Here is a 21,199-nt window from a genome sequence, read left to right as displayed (position 1 = left end):
TTCAGATATTGCTCAACTCAAAAAGTATTTTGTTAGTAAAAACCAAATTATGTACAGTTATGAATGTATGTTTCCAACCACAATACAAAGCAGATGAAGTACTAAAAGAGATCACTTACGGCCTTAGTTTGACAAAAGAAACAGATACCATGATTATAATGGGAGATTTAAACTGCAGGATAGATACACCAACACAAAAGACGATGATCGTGATTAGCCACTTAGAAAAGGAAGGCTTAACGCTGCTGAACGACAGAAAAGAAAAACTTACCTCAGTCCAAATGGAACCAGCACTATTGACTTAGTATTCACAAATAGCGGCAAGACCTATCAGGAGATCCGAAGAGACATCCCAGCAAGAAAACATCTACCAGTACATACCATCATAAATGTGGGAAACATGCTCCAAGGGAAAAAGTGGAAGAAAACAAACATTCTATCGCGAGAAATCGATAAAGACAAACTAAACATGGAAATGATGATCCTGGCATCGAGAGAAATCAAGGAAGGAAAATTAAACGAAGCATTAAACATAATCGAAGAACAGTTAACGCATGCAGTAGTAAAGAAAGATAGAAAACAAAGGAGGTCAAAACCTTGGTTCAACCAAGAGTGCTACAAGGCAAGGAAAGACGCGTTAAAAGAACTTCATAAAGCAAGAACCTCACAAACACAAGATGACTTAGAGGAATGTAATAAGGCCAGAAGATGCTACAAACAAACACTAAACAAGCATAAAAACAACTACCAGGCAGAAGAAGAAAAGAAACTCATCCAACAAGCCGAACAAAAATGGTACAAGACCTTAATGCCGAAGCAACCCTATTTCTCTAGGGACCTCCCACTCGAAACTTGGGAAGAACACTTCAGGAAAATCCTTCAGGACGGAGAAACACGTCCAGCAAAAGAAGACTAAGAAGAAGAAGAAGAAGTGGAGTCAGTGGTTCCATTTTCAATAGACGAAGTACGGAAACAAATCACCGACTCAAAGAATGGTAAAGCATGCGGACCAGATGGTATTTCTTACGAGCATCTAAAAGAAACGGCACCTGAACTCACGAAAACATGGGCAGAGCTCTTCAAGGAATGTCTGCGACATGGAAAAATCCCGGATAAATGGAGGATATCTACATTGAAGGTATTATACAAAGGAAAAGCGTATTCCAGGGACCCGAACTCCTACAGAGGGATAGCTCTGGAATGCTCTCCACTGAAAATTCTGACAGGCCTCCTGGCCAAAAGAGTTAGCAAAATGACATCTCACGCAATCCATGAACAACAATTTGGTTTCACCAAACAGAAATCCACAATCCAAGCAGTAAGTTGCTTGCAGAAAGACATAGAAACAGCGTTGGAACTACCAAGAGGGAAACTTCATGCAATATTTATAGACTTCATAAAAGCCTTTGACTTGTTAAATAGAAAACTTATAATGGAGAAATTAGAAAGAATAGTTGGAAAGAACCAAGTAACAAGATTGATACAAAATATCCTGTCAAACAATCAAATAGTAATAGACAATAGTGTATCCACAACAGACCCTATGAATCAAACAAATGGAGTTCTACAAGGCGATCCCTTGACTCCTCTACTTTTCATAATAGCCACCGCAGAAGTACCTAGAGAAATAGACACAGAAAATGTGAAAATCTACGCTTACGCAGACGACATGGTCATTGTATCACAAAACTTGGAAAACATTCGAACAGCCTTCAGCAAACTTACAACATGGGCAGAAAAGAATGAGCTTACTATAAATAGTAGCAAAACTGTACAAATGACATTCAGAAGAGGAGGCAGACTATCAACAAATGACGTCATCATGTATATGAATATTCCGATGAAGAACGTTCCACATTTCAAATACTTAGGAATTACACTTCAGACGAGTGGAGATGTCTATGACCTTCACATAAAAGAACGAACCATCGCAGCAAAGACGGCAATTAATAGCATAAACTATACTTGCCCACAGCTACCACACTGTTTCGCTTAAAAATTGCTCCCATCATAACATATGGACTGGAAACCATCTGGACACACCTAAAGAAGAAAAATTTCGAAGACATCGAAAAGGTCAAAAACAACTTCCTCAAAAGAGTACTATGTCTGTCAAAGCACACATTATCTCTACTTACATATTATGTACTGGCAAGAGAGCAATTTTTCATCGAAGACCTCCGCCTCGACCTGCTTCTACCAGTTACCAAAGCCTACTTGGATGTACTGCAGGAACTCAATAAGAAGAGACAAGAGATATGGTCAGCGTTTTATTCAACGGATGCGATGATATATAGGGAATGGACACAAGCCAGATATGATCTGCGTCATGTATTGACAAGGTATGCCGTACACGGTTTCCATCATCGGATATGCCTAACAGATAAATTCCATGACCCGGACGATAACTGGAAGTGTAAATTATGCGGAGCCTACTGTGACCGAAATCATCTGATATTGTGCAACAAAAGACAAAACTCCTTGACAAGTTTCTGTAAGAACTAAATGCACATTGTGCGAAATTTATCATATTATTATTAAATACCAATTTTACGTCTGTAATATGTAACGTTTCTGAGATATATATATTCATTAATTGGATTTTCCAAAAACAAAAAATACATGTTTCTTTATTTTTAAAGGAGATTCAAAGTACCAGTTTTCATGTCTGTAACATTACCAGGTTTTTGAGATATAAGTATCGTCATAAAATAATTAAACTTCTTCTTAACTTCTTTCTACCCCTCTCCCCACTTCAGTGGGTATTCCGAAAACAATAACTATGCGTTTCTTTATTTTTGAAGGAGTTTCAAAATACCAACCTTCACGTTTGTAACATCTACAGTATCTGAGATATTAGGTATCCTCATAAACGGAATTCAACTCCTTCTTTACTTATTTTTACGCCCCTTCCCCACCTTAAATCGATTTTCCGGAAACAAAACAAATACGTGTTCCTTTTTTTTAAAGGAGACTCCAAATACCACTTTTCACGTCTGTAACATATTTAACTTTTTAGTTATAGGTATCCTCGTACTAATAGTTCAACAGAAGAATACGTGATTATTTTTAAAGGAAGTTCCAAATACCAATTTTCACGGTTATAACAGATTTAGTTTTTGAGATATAAGTACCCTCATACAAAGAATTCAACGAATTTTTCAATTCATTCACTCCCGTTAATTCGGTTTTACAAAAACCAAAGCATATGTGTTGGTTTACATTAAAAGAAGATTCCAAATACAAATTTTCAGGTCTTTAACATTTTCAGTTTTTGAGATATATGTATCCTCATAAAAATTCAACTTTTTTTTCACCTCCACACCCGGTTAAGTTGATTTCCCCCACCCCCATCCCCACCACAAAAATACATGTTTCATCATTTGTAAAGGAGCTTCCAAATACCAATTATCATGACTGTAACATCTTCAGTTTTTGAGATATACTCGTATGTATTCTCATAAATAGAATTCAACTTCTTTTTTCATGCCCACCCCCAAATTGACTTTCCTCCCAAAATGCGCATTTCTTTATGTTTAAAGGAGGTTCAGAATACCAATTTTCACGTCTGTAATCTCTTTTGTTTAGATATAAGTGTTCTCATACAAATAATTCAACACATTTTTCAAATCTCCTTAAGTGGATTTTCCGAAAACAAAAGAATGCATAATTCTTTATTTTAAAAGGATATTCGAAATATCAATTTTCTCGTCTGCAACATCATTAGTTTTTGAGATATAAGTATCCTCATACAAAGAAGTCAACTAACTTTTCAATTCGTTCATCCCCCCCCCGCTGATTAAGTGGATTTTCCAAAAACAAAGACATATGTATTTCTTTATTTTTAAAGAAGACCCCAAATATCAATTTTCACCTCTATAACATCTTCAGTTTTCAGATATCACTATCGTAAAAGACAGATTTTAACCCCCTTTTCAGTCCTTTTACCCCCTAATTTTTTTCCGGAAAAGAAAAAATGCATATTTTTTATTTTTAGGAGAGATTGAGAACACCTATTTTCACGTCTGTGACATGTTTATTTTATGAGATTTTCTGTAGATATTCTCATTTTAAAAATTCACCGCCTCTTTTTAGTTTCCTTGAGTAGAATTTAAGAAAATAAGTTATCTATATATCTTTACATTTGCAGAATATTCCAAATATCTATTTTCACATCTGTAACAATTTACGTTTCTGAGATATACTGTAGATATCACCTTCTTAAAAATTCACGCCTTTTGTCACGTTTGTTCACCGCCCATTACTTGGATTTTCCAAAAATAAAAAATATTCGCGTCTATATATTTAAAGGAGATTCCAAGTACCAATTTTCATTTCTGTTACATCTTCAGGTTTTGAGAGATAAGTATCCTCATACAAGGTAATCTTTTTCACATTTTTTCTCCCCTCTTAAGGTGATTTTCCGAAAACAAAATATACCTGTTTCTTTAATTTCTACTTACCATTTCTGGCGTCTGTAAACTTTCAAGTTTTTGAGATACAGATTTGCTCATTTAAACAATTCACCCCCTTAGCGACGGAATATCCAAAAATCCTCCCTTAATGAGCACCTATACTCTACTATAAATGTAGATCCAAAATTTAACTTCTTTATGCCCAGTAGTTTTGGCTCAACGATGATGAGTCATTCAGTCAGTCAGTCAGTCAGAAATGTTATTTTTTATATATAGATATATTGGAAGTCTTATTGTGAATTCCAATATTAAGATTATATTCTTTTAAATAATTGAATTCATACATGTTCTACGGTAGGAGAAAAATTTCAGCAGCCTCTGATGGTGGAATATGAAAAGCATCTCCGATATTTCGCTGAAGAGAAAATCTCGTTGGCAGGGTTTAGTTCGACTGTGAAAACTTCATTTCTCGATGTCTATTTTTGTGAATATCTTCGTAGCGCGGAGAGCAGCGAGGTACCCGGAAAACGCGTAACACTTACTATACCTTTGTAAATAGCCCGCCAATTCCCAGAGTTGCGGCGGCTTTATTCAGCAGGCGACAGCCAAACGACACGCTCTATTGTAAGTTATGATGGCCATATTTCTCGCGCCGCTTTTGTCCGATTGCGGACGAGACCAGATCTAGGAGCGCAAAATGAGTTCTTTTTTCTCTCCGTGCCGCGCTCCCCTGCTTCTTTCCTTGCGAGGCAATGATTTGTGGTGCTTATCTCCCCAGACGTGGCCCCGGGAGGAAGCGGTGGGCTAAACAATCATTTACTCGCCTTATCGGGATCTCGTTGCCACACAGGCCTAATGATCAGCGTCCTGACGCAGGTGCCAAGAACAGGAATCGCAGTTTCGACTTCGAATGAAGACCACGACAACTACGATATGAATTTAGTGCTTTACATCTATACGATTACATTTCGTCTCTTTATTAGATTCTTGTGAAAGGGTTTCGTTCTCGTGCCAAGATTTTAAGGCGACCAGATGGGCAGAATCAACGATATGAGCGTGGATTGAATGAAAATGACTGTTTTATATATTGTTTTATATATTCTGTACTAATGACAATTCAATATTAGAAACATTAAAACGCATTGTGGATAGTGTCAAGATGAAATGTTCATTTACTTTTAAATTCTAAAGTTTGATTTTATTCAGTAATAATAATTTTATTGATTTTACGTCCCACTAACTGCTATTAACCGAGCTCGATAGCTGCAGTCGCTTAAGCGCGGCCAGTATCCAGTATTCGGGAGATAGTAGGTTCGAACCCCACTGTCGGCAGCCCTGAAAATGGTTTTCCGTGGTTTCCCATTTTCACACCAGGCAAATGCTGGGGCTGTACCTTAATTAAGACCACGCCCGCTTCCTTCCCACTCCTAGCCCTTTCCTATCCCATCGTCACCATAAGACCTATCTGTGTCGGTGCGACGTAAAGCAACTAGCAAAAAAAAATTGCTAATACGACTTTTTGAGAAGCAGAGAGGCCTGAAGTTTGTCCCGCATGAGTTGTTCTACGAGCTGGTAAATCTACCGACACGAGTGTGGTGTATTTGAGCACCTTCAAATTCCATCAGACTGACAGTGGGAAGCCTCAGCTATAAGGTAAACGATTTCTTTGAAATTTTTGGGGACTGATTTATGTCAAAAGTAAACGGACATGTGTCCGTGGGTTTCTACCAATGACCCTAATTTAACAGGAAAATATCCCTTTATTTTTAGGAGTCTGCATACTTGATGGTTATTCGGTTTTGAGTATCTGCACCAACTGTGTGGTTTGGTGGACCGAGTTCCTTAATTCCACGCGGGTGTATCGCTTTCGAGGCGCGCCAGTGTCCCATTCTTACATTTCCTCCTCCCTATTCTTCTCATATATTTTACATATTTTTCCTTTATCCCTGTGGATTAGGAAATGCTCGGTTTAAATGAAAGCTGTATCATTAACTTGTTTACTATCGTCGCAGTTTGGCAAATCTTCGCGTTTTCTGTTGATTTTGTAACCACAACTGCAGTTATGATATAGGATGGAGATAGAGTGAACCTGTTTACGGTTTCCTACAAGAAATCAACCCAGAACGATAGTAAATGGGTTTGTTATGATATTCAATCTACGAATTTCTTCCCAGTAAGTCCTCATAGACAAATGATAAAGCAACTGTAAGGTAAAAGAAGAGGAAAATGAAGAAAGGAAAAGGCAAGAAAAATGCGCAACTGCGCCTCGAATTCAACACGCCCGCCTGAAAGTCAGGAATGCTGACCACTAGACCAGTAGTTCTACAGAAATTCTCACACCAGGATTACTTGATAAGAAAACGGGAGAGTATTCAAAGGAAAGCAGCACAATTTGTTCTGCTGGAATATTTACGGCAAAAGAGCAGTGTTACGAAGATTTTGCTAACTTTGAGCTGGAAAGAATTGAGAGTAAGGAAACGAGCAGTTCGACTGTGTTGCCCCGACACAGATAGGTCTTATGACGACGATGGGATGGGAACGCACTAGAAGTGGGAAGGAAGCGGCCGTGGCCTTCATTAATGTACAGCCCCAGCATTTGCCTATTGCAAAAGAGGGAAAAATAAAACTCGCGCCGACAGTGGGATTGGAACCCACTTTCTATCGACTGCAAACTCACAACTGTGCACCCCTAACGGCACGGCCATTTATTCTCAAATATCTATGTTATTATTGATCCTATCGATAAACACTACGTAAAAAAAGTTATATTAATTTATGGTCATTCATCATCGCTGCTGTGCCGAAACTGCGGTTGTGACAATGCTCTTCCTATCCATTATTTCCCTGAAGACTGGTCACGCCTCCCAGCCACATATTAATATGAATTGCATCAGAAAAAGATTCGTTGAGTTCATTTTCCTATGAGCGTATGTAAAGGAAAATAAACCTCACTGTACCGTACTGTAGGAATGTATTGCAACCATACCACCCACCCGATACGGTTACAGCATGTTTGCATGATATATTTACCCGCTCCTAGAGTATGATGCACTTAAGGTTCATTTTCCTTTACACGCGCGCATAGGTAAATGAACTCAACGAAAATTATTCTGATGGACTGCATATCAATATATGTCTGGGAGGCGTGAACATTCTTAGGGGAAATAATGGATAGGAAGAAGATTGTCATATTAGCGGTTCGGCACAGCAGATACGTTACATTGCCTTATTCTGTTCTACCGCGCCGGCTATGATAACAGAGATATTGATTAATTTATTCTTTTGTTGCTTAGTCCACATCAACGCCGACCCATGAGAAAATGACTGAACAGAATTTTAATGAATATCGTTATATAATGTCGGGAAATACGGCACTAAAGTCTAGGCTATAAATACATTGGCATCCGGGAGATAGTCGGTTAGAGTCCCACTGCCGGCAGCCCTGAAGATGGCTTTCCGTGGTTCCTCATTTTCACAACAGGCAAATGCTGGGGCTCTACCTCAATTAAGGCCACGGGCGCTCCCCTCCCACTCCTAGGCCTTTACTATCCCATTGTCGCCATAAGACCTATCTGTGTCGGTGCGACGTAAAACAAATTGTATTGGCGGAAAAAAGTATCCAGACACCAAGAAGGGGTTGTGCTAGATTAACGAACGTTGGTAGGCGTGTTTATACATCTGAAAGATGACGTTGATTCAAATTTCCCGCAAATCGCATTAGCGTGACGATAGTAGCAGCCCCATAATTTTGCACATCAGGTTTGCTTTAAATACGGTCTGTACTGTGAGAGCGTTAGTTACCTGTGAGATTGGGCGGAGTGACTGTGAGTGAGTCAAGAATTCCTTTACGACGACGAAGAGCCCAGTATCAACAGCTCACTGAGGTTGAACGATGTCGTATAAAAGGGCTACGTGAAGGTGGATTTTCCTTCCGCGCTATTGCAGAACGACTTGGCAGCAATGACTCCACTGTGCATGCGTGCTGGCAGCAGTGGTCACGAGAAGGTACGCTCGCAAGAAGACCGGGCTCCGGACGTCCCCCTGGCACCAGCGAGAGGGAGGACCGCTGTATTCGGCGGACTGAGTTTGCAGCAGCAATTAGAGCTGCAGTTGGGACCACAGTGTCGCAACGAGCTGTTCGAAATCGGTTACTTGAAGGATAGTCCCGAGCTAGACGCCCTGCGGTGTGCATTCCACTTACCCCAAACCACCTCCGTCTACGACTGGAGTGGTGTCAATGGAGAGCTCATAGGAGGATGGATTAGAGGACCGTTGTGTTTTCCGATGAAAGCCGGTTCTGCCTTGGTGCCAGTGATGGCCGTGTGTTGTTTAGAAGCAGGCCAGGAGAGCGCCTGCATTCCACCCGTCTGCGACGTCGACACACTGGACCTACACCGGGAATTCTGGTCTGGGGAGAAATTCCGTATAGCAGCAGGAGCACTCTCGTGGATGTTCCGTGCACCCTGACTGCAGATGTATACGTCCGTCTCGTGAATCGACCTGTTGTGCTGCCATTCATGAATAGTATTCCCGGAGTTCTTTTTCCAACAGGATAATGCACGCCCTCCATGCCGCTGTTGTAGCCAACGTGGACTGCTTGATCCCCCGATCTGTCCCCAATCGGGTACGTATGGAACATCATTCAACGACAATTCCAGCGTCATCCACAACCTGCATTAACCGTCCCTGTATTGACCGATGAAGTGCAACAGGTATGGAACTCCATCGCACAAGCTGACATCCGGCACCTGTACGACACAACGCATGCACGTTTGCATGCCTGCCTTCAACAGGCGATTACACCAGCATCGTACATTTGCGATGTCCTTTCTCGTGCGGCTATTAACCTGTAGTCTTGTACCTTTAATCAATTCAATATGTTACCTCGACAAATATTGCTAAAATATCCGTATTCTACGTTCATTATTTCATGGTGTTTGGATATGTTTTCCGCTAGTGTAATTGTATTTACACTGGGTAAAATTGTAGTTTAGGGGAAGACCTAACATTTATTATCAAATAATTACATTACTAGTTGTCCTATCGATAAATACAACGCAATTTGTTTTATGTAAGGTACAATTTACGTTCATTTATGTCTTATACGGTTTTGCCATACCGGCTATGATAACAGAAATAGTCCATGTTAAGGCCGAGCATCATTTATATGGATATATTGTTCAATAGTGTTAGTTGGCGATGGTGGTGGTTTTTGTCGTGATTGTCTGAAGGTGACAAAACGCACAGTATTGGGAAGGAAAATTGTAAAGTTGACTAACAAAATGAGAAAACGGTTTTTGAAGGAGCGTTATGAAAGGAGAAAGAAGGATTCCCTTCAATTTCTATCCCCTAACATCCTAGAGTCGTAAGAAAACCTACAATATCGAAATCCCATACAATTGATTAACAATAACGTTATATTGACTAGTGTTTGCTGTAATGTGCTTTGTCTCTTCTGATGCCATTCATCTCCGATGGACGGTATTACTGTCGCGTGCCCACTAGAACAGACAGCCTGCCTGTATATTCGCGGGAAATAGCTTTCGAGTTAAATAACTTTCTTTTTTAACATGCAGTTTCTCTAGTCCATACCTGTTCTGATAAATACTGGTACGTCACGCACTGGTCCATCATAGTATTCCAGCTAATAGATCCCTGCTGTGAGGCGCTGATAGGAGTGGGGAGCGTGCATACTTACCGGAAAACGACAGAGCAATTTTTACCGCTGTCTGTGGGTGGGTCATTCCAGCTTTGGAACTTGCCATTGTTAGAGCGCCATCATAGTAGAGTTCGTGAAAATTGAGAAACAGCGCCGTTATTTATTTGATCAAACATTTCATATGATAGTAATGCTTTTATAAATGTGACATTCCAGTCTACTAATATTGCATTCTGATAAGAATACTGACGTAATTGTAATGACCGTACCGGGATATAACATTTGGAGGAAATTGAAACAGAGGAATGTACATACAACGCGTTATCTGGGAGGTATATCTGTGTTTATAAAGGAATAACTATGTAAACAGGTAGAATGAGTGGCATCGGGTCCCAATGAAGTGGTCTGGATGAAGAGGTTTCCCTTTGAAAAGAAACATTTCTCTGATTACCTTATTGAAGAAGTAAACTAGACTGAATTAATGAATTAAGAAACGGATATAGTCCAAATGGAATATTTTAATGCGAGAATGGGTGATAAAAACACGATGTACTACAAAGAAATATACGAAATATTAATGGAAAGAACGAGAACCAAAGACTAAAAATGGAACAGAAATGGAGAGAAACTATTAGAAATATGTGCAGTAGAGGAACTATACATACTGAAGGTTGGTGGTCGGGGGATGAAATAGGAATTTTAACTTGTATAATCGATTCAGGAGGGAGCACTATTGACATAGCTATTGCATATAGATAGGCACCGAATTATGTTCAAGACATAAAGGAAAATGACTGGGCAGCCTATCATCATTTTCCAGTATTTATTCTGTTATAGAGAATTGAAGGAAAATCAAAGGAAATCTAAATGTTTACCAATGTACGGAAACAAGTGGTAAGGTATAGCGGGAGATATGAACATAGAGATGAGTTTAAAGATTTATTTAGTGTAGGAAACGTTTGAAATTTTGAAGCAAGGTATTGAAAATTTGATAAAGAATAATAAAATCGATGAAACAATACCAATGTTAGAAAAATTAATAGTAATACCCGGCAGCAAATTGACTGTAAGAATGAGAAGGTAGTATAAGCAAAACGTTTGGTATAATAATGAGTGTAAAAAAAGAGAAATCTAAAGTGATAAGGGCTCTAAAAGCGTACAGAAAGAAGTGATCACAGGACTCAATTAAAGAACTCTGTAGAGTAAGAAGGGATACAAAGTGGCATTTCCTCTCCAAATATGTCGTGCTAGATGGAACGGCTAGCCCTTTCACTTTTGCTCTTCTTATTTGTTCGTTCCACTTACCGGCAGATGTTTGTATAATTCCTAAATATGCTATTTTATTGATTACTTCTATATCTATTGTAAAAGTATTAATTAAAGAGTAGATCGCACCGGGATGTGGAAGAAGAATGACAGCTTCACATGAACATTGCAGTGTTGCTATTGTAATATTTTAAAGAAAACCATCCTTTTTCTTCTCCTTGAAAGCTGACACAGAATGTAATTTGACCCGCAGTCTTGTAATAGTGTACTTGTTTTAATGAAGATTTAGTCATCTTGAAGATAAATTAAAATAAGAATCCACAGCCTGTTTCCAGTCATTCGACCGGGTCAGGAATAGAATGAATAAATCCCCCATCTGGCGGCGAGGATAGGAATTGTGCCGGCTGCCGAAGCCTGTCGCACTCCTCTGGGGAAATTATTAATGACTGACAGATGGAATTAAATGATATTGGAGAGTGTTGCTAGAATGAAAGATGATAGGGAAAACCGGAATACCGTGATAAAAACCTATCCAGCACAAATCTCACATGGAGTGAACCACAGATCCCAGTGGTGAGAGGCCGGGTATTATTATTATTATTATTATTATTATTATTATTATTATTATTATTATTATTATTATTATTACTTGCCAATAATGTCTGCCTAGAAAAAGCTTCTCATCATTATCATCATCATCAGTTAACAGTCTCCAGTTTCCCATGTGCGGTGTATGAGCGCTCGCCACTTTAGTCGATTGAGGTACCATTCTTCTTCCTGTACTTGGTTCCAGTCCACTTCTCTATGTTCTAGATGTTGTTTGACTTGTTCGATCTATTTCCTTCGAGGTCTGCCTCTAGGTCTTTCGACGTCTAAGGTTTTCTCCAACCATTCCTTAGCTACTGAGCAAGAATCCATTCTCATTACATGGCCATACCATTTCAATCTTCAACTGATTATGGTATCACATAACGATTCTCTTATTTGAATCTCTTGGTAATTCCTCTCCTTGCATCCTTATCTCTCCTGGTTTTTTTGTAGCATTGTCCGGAGGAATTTCAATTTTGCACCTTGGAGTCTACTTTTATCTCTGCCTGTGATGATACAAGTTTCAAGTTCATAGACTGTTATGGGCAAGATATAAGCTCGATAAAGTGTTCGTTTGGCTAGTATTGGAATCTGGCTGTCCCTGAGAAGGATTCTAACCTGATAGTAAAGGGAAGCATCTCTTTGAACTCTGTTTGTGATTTCAGCATTTGATCAGTTATCTTCAGTCAGGATACAACCGAGGTATTGAAAGTGGTTAACTTCTTGCAATTTCTGTCCGTCTAGTGTGATATTTGCTCCTGACCTTTGTCTGTTGGCTGTCATAACAACGGTTTTCTTAAGGCTGATTTTAAGTCCTAATTCCTTAAAATGACAATTTTTTTTGCTAGTTGCTTTACGTTGCTCCGATACAGATAGGCCTTATGGTGACGATGAGACAGGAAAGGCCTAGGGATGGGAAAGAAGCGGCCGTGCCCTTAATTAAAGTACAGCCCCAGCATTTGCCTGGCGTGAAAATGGGAAAACACGGAAAAACATCTTCAGGGCTGCTGACAGTGGGTTTCGAACCCACTATCTCCCGGATGCGAGTTCACAGCTGCGCGCTCCTAACCGCACGGCAAACTCGCCCGGTAAAATGAAAATTCCAAGCATTGATCTTGCGTTGAATTTCTTCCTCATTACCTCCCCAAAAAACCACATCATCTGCAAATGCAAATGCCTTGAATGCAGTGTTCTTGCGGTGCTGTTTCACTCTTTTCATTATCTCATCAGTCACTGTGATAAACAGTACAGGCCACAAAGTGCTGCCTTGTTGCACTCCTTTACTAGTTACAAACTAATTGGAATAGCCATTTCCTATCCTTACACAGCTCAGGCAGTGTTTGTACAACATTTTTACTTTGCTGATGAGAGATACTGGAACATTTCTCCTTCCCAAACAATTCCAAAGTTTATACCTCAGTATGCTGTCATACGTTTTTTTAGATCTAGAGAGACAACGATGACATTTTTTCTCTTTTCCCATTGTTTTTCCATTTTCATCCTAACAGCAAAAGTGAAGTCTGTTGTTGATCTGTTACTTCAAATTACTCTCTTTGCTCTGAGTTTTTTTGCTAGTTGCTTTACGTCGCACCGACACAGATAGGTCTTATAGCGACTATGGGACAGGGAAGGGCTAGGAGTGGGAAGGAAGCGGGCGTGGCCTTAACTGATGTACAGCCCCAGCATTTGCCTGGTGTGAAAATGGGAAACCATGGAAAACCATCTTCAGGGCTCCCGACAGTGGGGTTCGAACCTACTATCTCCCGAATACTGGATACTGGCCGCACTTAAGCGACTGCACCTATCGAGCTCGGTACTCGGAGGTTTAGGTCTCTATACTTCTGCTCTAGTTCTCTCAGTTTTACGTATTCCTTACCTGTGCCTTTTCTTTCTCGTCTTTCCGTATTCCTATCTTTTATGGTTTGCTGAACAGAATCATTCCACCAAGAAGTTTCCTTTTCTCCTCTGTATACAACTTGTTTTTCCTACAATATTAACAGCTGAAATCACAAGTATTTTATTGAATCGGGTCCATTCATTTTTCCTGTTTCTATCTCATCTGTCGGGAGCTGGTCACGGATCCTTCTTTGGATTTCTTCCTTTTTTCACGTTAATCCAATTTCCACAGCCTTATTTTGGGTTTTCGCCTGGTCTTCACATTTTTCACTGGGATGTTTCTGAAGGTTTCCATCATTAATCTGTGGTTACTGTTCAAGCTTCCTCCTGGCAATACTTTCACATCGGTGATAAATAAACCGGCTTCCTTATCAGAGATAATATAATCGATTCTAGATTTCTGCTGTCCATCCCAGCTGTATCTTGTCATTTTATGGCTTGGTCTTTTCTGGAAAAAGGTGTTCTTAATTATGAGGTTATTTCTTAAACAGAAGTCCAGAAGATCTGCACCTTCTTGGTTCCTTTTTCCAAAGCCATTTGGACCAATCACATTTTCATACCCTGTTCTATCAACACCAACTTGGGCATTAAAATCTCCCATCACGACTATATTATTCTCTTTAATATGCTCTTCCAGTCCATCCAGGAATGCGTCTTTCTCCTCTTGAGTACATCCAGATTGAGGGGCATATACTTGGATTATGGTTAGGACCTCTTTCCCTGTTGTACATCTTAGCTTAATTATTCTACGATTGACATGTTCTACATTTTACACTATGGCAATGTTCTTACTGATGACAAATGCTAAGCCATTACGGGGTTCCTTTTCATGTCTATGCCAATACACCTTTCCCGTTTTCATCGTTTACACATACATACATACATACATACATACATACATACATACATACATACATACATACATACATACATACATACATACATACATACACGTACACCGACGTTTCTAGCCTCCAAACTAAAGCAACACGGGTTGATGAAGGCGACCACATGGGAAGATAGAGAAACATAGTTTGGTGAATTTGTATATCTGAGTCCGTGTGTCCTCAAATATTTCTTTAACAAGCACATAAGGTATTGTACCAGGAACGCCCGTACTTAGCTATCTTGGAGAGCGTGGATTTACGCAAGGCGTGTATGATCCATGGTTAGAATGCGTACAGAGATAGAGGTTTTCTAAACAAACTTTGTTAATTGAACTGTTTGTCTATTCATAAAACAAGACAAGTTGCATAGCACTTTCAATACAGCCGGAGTTGGAAAAGAGGAGTGAATGTTCCTTGTGTTGTGGCAGGCGATGTCCCTCGCTGCTGGTACTCCTTCCCCACACCATACCTCAGCTATCTGTACCATGGAACCTCGTGAATTCCCACGACGACTAGAAGTTCTGGAAGTTCTGGCAGATCGCAGACGGTCTGGGAGTTTAAGTTCCAGGTTTCACTCATTCGGTACGATTGTGTACACAGTGAATTTTGCTTTTGAGTGCACGTTTGATGCCATTAACATTCAAATTAATATCTTTATTTTCATAGAGCGGTTATATTAAGTATATGTTCGTGATAGATTCTATAGTTTTTAAAGATTTTCAAAAGAAACACTTCACTTGGCACAATTTTGAAAATAAATTATTCACTGGGCACAGTTTTAAATTCATTCAAAGTAATGATTCACTTGTGCGTTTCACAGTACATGAAGTAAGAGGACACAAATGCGTAAGAAGTTTTGTCACGTCCTACTATTATCAGCTTTATTTACAAGTTGGCGAGACCACAACAGGTTACGAATGAATTTAGTTCCGTGCATACTCTCTTTTAGCAAGACACTTGATATTTAGAGAATGCGAATTTAGTTCCCTTCACACGTGATAATACGGGGTAATTATTTACCAAAGTAAATTGGGTTTTGTTCACTGAGACCACTTTATGTCTAATACTACACATAGTATTATCATAACCTTCAAACACTTGCACGGGAAAGTAACTTCTTTCCTCTGAAGCTACTTGGTAAAGTCTATTCGACTCTAATGAAGCTTTCGAGTTGTATTTACGAACTCCTAGGCTTATGCACTGTTTTAAAGACTGAGTCAACATCTCCACTCCAAGAAAGAAAGAATTTGAATTACCCTTGGAAACACAAGTCCTAAGATTAGCGCTCCATGTTCAACTATGAATTCACAGTTCCAAAATCTAAGTTCAATTGCACAGTTCTCTTTTTTATTGCTAGTTGCTTTACGTCGAACAGACACAGATAGGTCTTATGGTGTCGATGCGATGGGAGAGGGCTAGGAGTGGGAAGGAAGTGACCATGGCCTTAATTAAGGTACAGCCCCAGCATTTGCTTGGTGTAAAAATGGGAAACCACGGAAAACCATCGTAAGGGCTGCCGACATTTGGGTTCGAACCCACTATCTCCCGATTACTGGATACTGGCTACACTTAAGCGAATGCAGCTATCGAGCTCGGTAAGAAAAACGAAGAAGAAGAAGAAGAAGAAGAAGAAGAATATGTTATTCTTTGTGATAAGTGTATTAGGGAACTGTGGAATGTTTGGGAGTTGGACGTTTATTAGAAATATGTCCTTAATTTTTCAAATATCCATATAATCCAGCGTCTTGATTCAGTCTCACTATATTACAATCCTGGGAGAACACACATCCTAAATACTTGAAATTATCTACCTGTTGCAGCTTTGTATCACCAATCTGACTTTCAATTCTCTCGGATTTCTTACCTAATGACATCAATTTAGTCTTTGAAAAGCCAATTTTCATACCATACTCATTGCACCTATTTTCAAGTTGCAAGATATTAGACTGCAGGCTTTCGGCACAATTTTTTTTATTTTTTATTTTTATTTTTTTTGCTATTTGCTTTACTTCGCACCAACACAGATATATCTTACGGCGACGATGGGATAGAAAAAGGCCTAGGAATTGGACGGAAGTGCCCGTGGCCTTAATTAAAGTACAGCCCCGGCATTTGCTTGGTATGAAAATGGGAAACCACGGAAAACCATCTTCAGGGCTGCCGACAGTGGGGTTCGAACCCACTATCTCCCGATTACTGGATACTGGATGCACTTAAGCGACTGCAGCTATCGAGCTCGGTCGACACAATCTGCCATTAAGACCAAGTCGTCACCATAGGCCAGACTGCTTACTACATTTTCACCTAAATGAGTTCCTCCCTGGCACTTTATACCTTTCAGCAGATGAACCATGTAAACTACGAACGACAAAGGTGAAAGATTACAGCCTTGTCGAACTTCTGTAAGTACCCTCAACCAAGAGTTCATTCTACCGTTAACTTTCACTGCAGCCCAATTGTCAACAGAAATACCTGTGATTGATTTTAAATCTACCCTTAATTCCATAGTCCCCCAGTATGGTCAACATCTTTTCCCTAGGTACCCTGTCATATTCTCCAGTAATAATTCCAACAAAAGAATTCATCCTCTAAATATTCTGTATGTTAGCCAGAGTACACCATGGAAAGTAAAGCTCCCATTTTAACCTTTATTAGAACATGTATCTCAACTTGCTGCGGTATGAGATTACATGCTTCGACAGATAACTTCAATCTTAGGTCCCGTCATCATCATCACAACATGATGATCTAACGCTAATCCTTCTGTCGAAATATCATGCCCTTTTAAGAGCGAAATCTGTTTGCAAAATTTCCTATGACCACCCATTCATTTTTATTCCATCTTATCTTGCTTAGTTTTCCTTCCATAATTTTTCCAGTATTTCCTCCCGCGTTTCTAGGAGAGTACATGCATGTTTTATAACCATGATAAAATATTGCTATACATGTTCAAACGTTAATTTCTGTGTATGAAAATTTCAGAAAATGTGCGTAAACCGATCAGGGGAATGTTCAATCTATTATCGGCCAAATGTATAAATCTCTGAATCGTTCGTACAGTAGCGGTTATCTATGGTAGCACAATAATTATTATGTACTAAATATTTACAGATGACACAATAATGATGTTTGATTGTCTAGCCCTCAGTACCGTTTCTTGATACGGTGTCGGGAAGGAGGTGTGATGAATTTATATGCCCTTACTGACTCCAACCTCAGTAGAGGAGCTAATGAAGATGAAGAATGATGATCAACGAAATTGGGTAAGGAGGAAGAAGGAATCGGTTGTGGCCTATGAATTAGAACCGTCCCGGCATTTTCCTGGAAGTGAAAATGGGAAACCACAGAAAACCATTCTCAGGACAGCCGACGGTGGGGCTGGAACCCACACGCTTCCCGAATGCATGGCTTGGCTTCACAGCCGTAGCACTATAACACGCGGCCATATGATATAACTAGCAAGATACCCGTGCTTCGCTACGGTATTATACTGAAATTTATAATTGAATGCTTATTGTTTTAGATATATAATCCGACGAAATTCGCGATCTGACTCGTTTTCTATTAGATTACGGCACGTTTCCTCCCGTTTTTCAATCTTCCTTTCCAGCAATCGATTTCGTACTTCCCGGGCTAGGCTCAGGTATTCCTCCCGGTCAGCTGGGTCCGTAAATCTTTGCAATCTTTTCCTATAATCATTTTTAATATGGATAAAATCCTTCAGGAGATCCGGCGTGGTGTCATATTGGGTGCCTTGGCGGCACTGAACCCGCGGTCGGACTGCATTCTTAGTCATTACCCGTCCAGGAGCCGTTTCCAGCGCAGTCCGCACATTTGACGACGGTCCGGAACATTATTATTATTATTATTATTATTATTATTATTATTATTATTATTATTATTATTATTACTATTATTATTATGTGTTGCTGGAGTGGATGATGACAGGGAAAACCGGAGTATCCGGAGAAAAATCTGTCCCGCCTCCGTTTTGTCCAGCACGAATGTCACATGGAGTGACCGGGATTTGAACCACGGAACCCAGCTGTGAGAGGCCTGCGCGCTGCCGCCTGAGCAACAGAGGATCCTTATAAGTACATTAAAAACAGTAAAATCAATTGGTCTCACCTCCTTCTACACCCCACCGCCGTTAAGTTTACTTACCGCCACCCCCCCTCCCAAAAAAATTAAAAGAAGGCTTGTTTCTTTATGTTTAAAGGAGATTCCAAACACCAATGTTCACGTCTGTTACCTTCAGTTTTGAGATATAAGTATCCCCATAAAAATAATTTACTTTTTTCACTTCATTTCACACTGCTCCCCTCCGCTAAGTGAATTTTCCCGCAAAAATACTTGTTTCCTTAATAATAAAGGATCTTCTAAATACCAATTATCACGACTCTAACTTCTTCAGTTTTTTATTTATGTGTCCTCATGAAAGGAATTCAACTCCTTTACACTCCCGAACTCCAAGATGGTACCCCCCCAAAAACGCGTTTTTCATTGTTTTTAAAGATCCAAATACGAATTTTCACGTCTGTAACAACTTTAGTTTTTATTAGATGTATGTATTCTCATACAATTAAGTCAATTAATTTTTCAATTATTTCATCCCCCCCCCCCTTCATTGGATTTTCCGAGAATACGTGTTTTACTTTTAAAGCAGATTGCAAATATCAAATTTCACGTCTGTAACATCTTCATTTTTGAGATATCAGTAGCTTAACTAAAAGAATTCAACACCATTTTCAGTCACTTTTACCCCCCCCCCTCCACCCAAGTGGTATTTCCGAAAACTAAAAATACACGTTTCTTTATGTTTAATAGAGAAAAAAATTCCATTTTTCACTTCTGTAATATGTTAAGTTTTTTAGATATACTGTAAAAATTCTCATTTTAAAATTTCACCACTTTTGAGTTCCCCTTAAGTGGAATTTCCAAAAACAAATCACCTTTGTTTCTTTACATTTACAGGAGATTCCAGACACCCACTTTTTACGTCTGTAACATTTTACGTTTCCAAGATATTCTGTAGATATAGTCTTTCAAAAAATTCACCCCAATTTGTTACTCCTGTTTAACCGCCATTAATTGGATTTTCCAAAATCTAAAAAATACGTGGTTCTTTGTTTTTAAAGGAGATCCCATATACAAATTTTCAGTTCTGTAATATCTTTCGTTTCTGAGATATATGTATTCTCATTAAAGGCATTTAACCCATTTTTCACTCTTTTACACCCCTCCTATTGGGATTTACAGGAAACAAAAATATACGTGTTCCATTATTTTTAGAGGAGTTCCTACTAACCAATTTTTACATCTGTACATTTTAAAGTTTTAAGATGTAAACACACTCATTTTAAAAAATTCACCCCCCTGTTCACCCCCCAATATTTGGATTTTCCAAAAACGAAAAAATACGTGTTTCTTTACTTTTAAAGTAGATCCCAAATACCAATTTTCAGGTCTGTAATATCTTCAGGTTCTGAAATATAAGTATCCTCATTAAAGGCATTTAACCCATTTTTCACTCTTTTACACCCCTCCTATTGGGATTTGCAGGAAACAAAAATATACGTGTTCCTTTATTTTTAGAGGAGATGCTAACTACCAATTTTTACATCTGTAAATTTTAAAGTTTTGAGATATAGATACACATTTTTAAAAATCACCTCCTTTTCACCCCCCCCCATTAATTGGATTTTCCAAAAACAAAAAATACGTTTTTCTTTATTTTTAAAGGAGATCGCAAACACCAATTTTCAGGTCTGTAATATCTTCAGGTTCTGAAATATAAGTAGACTCATGAAAGGCATTGGACCCCTTTTTCAAACTTTTCCACCCTTCCTATTAGGATTTTCCGAAAACAAAACATACGATATACGTGTTTCTTGATTTTTAAAGGAGATTCTAAATACCAATTTTCACATCTATAACCTTTAAAAGTTTTGAGATATAGATACACTCATTTTAAAATATTACCCCCTTTTCACCCCCCTTAATTGGATTTTCCAGAAACAAAAAAATACGTGTTTCTTTATTTTTAAAGGAGATCCCAAACACCAATTTTCAGGTCTGTAATATCTTCATTTTCTGAGATATAAGTAGCCTCATTAAAGGTATTCAACCCCTTTTTCACCCCTGTACACTCCTCCTATTGCGATTTTCCGAAAACAAAAAATACGTGTTTCTTTATTTTTAATGAAGATTCTAAATACCAATTTTTACATCTGCAAACTTCAAAAGTTTGGAGATATAGATTCACTCATTTTAAAAATTCACCCCCTTTTAACCCTCCCATTAATTGGATTTTCCAAAAACAAAAAAATACGTGTTTCTTTATTTTTAAAAGAGATCAAAAGTACCAATTTTCAGGTCTGTAATACCTTCAGTTTCTGAGATATAAGTACCGGTATCGTGATTAAAGGCATTCAACCCATTTTTCCCCATTTTCACCCTTTTCACCCCTCCTATTGGGATTTTCTGAA

At 38.9% G+C, this 21,199-nt stretch overlaps 1 protein-coding gene across 1 annotated transcript in view; it reads right to left on the bottom strand.

Moving 5' to 3' along the window:
* The window catches only part of LOC136863709 (cell adhesion molecule Dscam2), a 1,676,531-nt gene that overhangs the window by 912,064 nt on the left and 743,268 nt on the right, over positions 1-21,199 (bottom strand). The window lies entirely within an intron of this gene.

Source organism: Anabrus simplex, chromosome 2 (genome assembly GCF_040414725.1).
Source record: "Anabrus simplex isolate iqAnaSimp1 chromosome 2, ASM4041472v1, whole genome shotgun sequence".
Classification (NCBI taxonomy): Eukaryota; Metazoa; Arthropoda; class Insecta; order Orthoptera; family Tettigoniidae; genus Anabrus; species Anabrus simplex.
This window is presented reverse-complemented; position numbering and strand designations above follow the sequence as displayed.